The sequence below is a fragment of the Monopterus albus genome, unplaced genomic scaffold (genome assembly GCF_001952655.1).
Source record: "Monopterus albus unplaced genomic scaffold, M_albus_1.0 scaffold1503.1, whole genome shotgun sequence".
Lineage (NCBI taxonomy): Eukaryota > Metazoa > Chordata > Actinopteri > Synbranchiformes > Synbranchidae > Monopterus > Monopterus albus.
Window position 1 is genome coordinate 1 of NW_018129379.1, and position 2,095 is coordinate 2,095.

A 2,095-nucleotide genomic window follows, 5' to 3' on the forward strand; every position below is an offset into this window, starting at 1 on the left:
TCTGACTGTTACTGTGTTTTGGGACGTGGTGTTAGAGTTTGTAATGGTTGTGAAAACCGGGTTGTAGTAAGAGGAGCCGGTTAGCATGTTGTCATTGCAGTAATATAAAGGCGACGGGGGAATGTTAATGTGAGGATATGAACCCTCGTGCGAGGGAGCCCCCACCGCTCGTTCATGTGGTTAATGCAATGAATGTAAGTGCAAAATGCTGTGCGCTGTGTAACCGCAAAGAAAATAAACACTTCTAATGTGTATATTTCTGTAATTACAGGTAAATATGTGGCACCAGTTTGAACCTTAGGGAATTCATTCTGCGCCCCCGCTACATATTTTGGCGAGCCAGCCAGGAGGGTGTCCCAGTCTGGTCCATCCGGAGGAGACGAACCTGGAACCTCCTGCACCAGCTGATGAATATAATGGAGCAGTGTGACTTACTAGGGGACCCCAAGATGTGTGTGTGTGTAGGCTCCATAATATGGCAAAAATATGCAAATTTCATGCATCAGTCTACAATGTGAAAAGGGTTGAATCTGGTGGAATAGAGTAAAAATGTCATCACTACTTTTCTTCAAAATCAAATACTGACATTACAGAATGCATGGTTTTATACTGTAATGGGAGTGAGATTACAAAATGTGGTTTAATAGCAGTTTTTTGTTCATGTGCATTTTTGGCACAAATGTGAAAAGAGGGTAGTACATTTAAGTAGGGTTAAACTAACTGGTGTTAAAGAAGGGTTGTGTTTTACATATAACTGGTGATCTGTATGATAAATAGACTGGAACAGGTTTGTTGAAAATTATCTTTAGTTTTTTATTATTCTGTGTTTACCTATTGGTAAATGGACTGTATCTTATATAGCGATTTTCTCACAGTGAGAAAGCATTTTACAGGGGATCATACACCATTCACACACTGATGACGGCAGGCTGCCATGCAACGGTGCTAGTCAAGCCACCGCGAGCAATTCGGGGTTCAGTGTCTTACTCAGGGACACTAAAGCATGCGTGGAGACCGGGAGTCAAACCACCAACTGGCTGGTCAGGAGACAACTGCCCTACCTGGTGAGCCACAGCCACCCCCACCCCTACATTGGAGCAGACTCCAGCTTCTAAACCAGCAGAAATGACTGTCATTGAAGAGTGTGAGAGAGAAAAATCCAGGAGGTGAACACCATTGTAGCTCACATGTGTGCAACAGAAAGCGGAGAGGTGTTAATTACACAAATTTCTCCTTTGTTGAGGTGCAGGCATCTCACTCTGTATTTTTGCAGAAGAGCTCTAAGTACAGCAACAAAGGAGTTTCACACCCTTGGGACTGTCACTCAAGGTTTCTTGGTTGCTAAAGCCCTTGTAAGTAAATAATTTGGAAAACAATTATGACGTGATTTATCTTGCGTGACAGTAATTTATTTCCTTTCTCCTTTTCTGTTTTTCAAGACTTTTTGATGATGTTTGGAGCAGAGACGGCTTTGGGGTTCATGGATAAGTGGAAACCTTTCCCAAGCCGCTGTCAGTCTCACAAACCAGGTCAAGTGTGGTGCTTAGTACATGCGCTGTTGACAACATGCCACTGTTCAGCAGCACAACAATGATTCTGCACAGTGGTAAAGCTGATTTTGCTCTGGCTCAGCATGAAACTTGTTTCAATGACCATTTGCTTTCCCAGAAAGTGAAGCCACCCCTCAGACGAAGACACTTCAAGTCCCTTAGTGCACAAATGTTACATAGGTGTTCACAAATTTCTGCGGTGTCAGTGTTGTAGTATTTAATTTATTGGCTTAATGAAGTCTATTCCTCTGCAAAGTTCTGCTTGTCCACTTGGTAAATTTGCTCTGCTGATTCATTCTGTGTGCACTACATCTATTTCCTGTCTGTCCGTCCTGGAAGAGGGATCCCTCCTCTGCTGCTCTTCCTGAGGTTTCTTCAATTTTTCCCTTTAAAGGGTTTTTTGGGGAGTTTTTCCTTATCCGATGTGAGGGTCTAAGGACAGAAGGCAACTTTGTGATTTGTGATACTGGCTGTAGAAATGCACTGAGCAGACTCCATGTTTTTATGTACTGTACATGTTAATGCACTTTGACTACAGGTTGAAG

General features: G+C 42.8%; 1 long non-coding RNA gene across 2 annotated transcripts; it reads left to right on the top strand.

Moving 5' to 3' along the window:
• Nucleotides 1-209: 209 nt before the first annotated feature.
• On the top strand, nt 210-2,089 carry LOC109953827 (uncharacterized). Of its 2 annotated transcripts, none has more exons than XR_002273977.1 (3): nt 210-1,166; nt 1,250-1,352; nt 1,440-2,089. It is a non-coding gene; the product is annotated as an uncharacterized LOC109953827 (long non-coding RNA). The 2 variants fall into 2 exon arrangements; XR_002273976.1 differs by having other exon boundaries at nt 216-1,166; nt 1,274-1,352.
• The last annotated feature ends 6 nt before the right edge of the window (nt 2,090-2,095 follow it).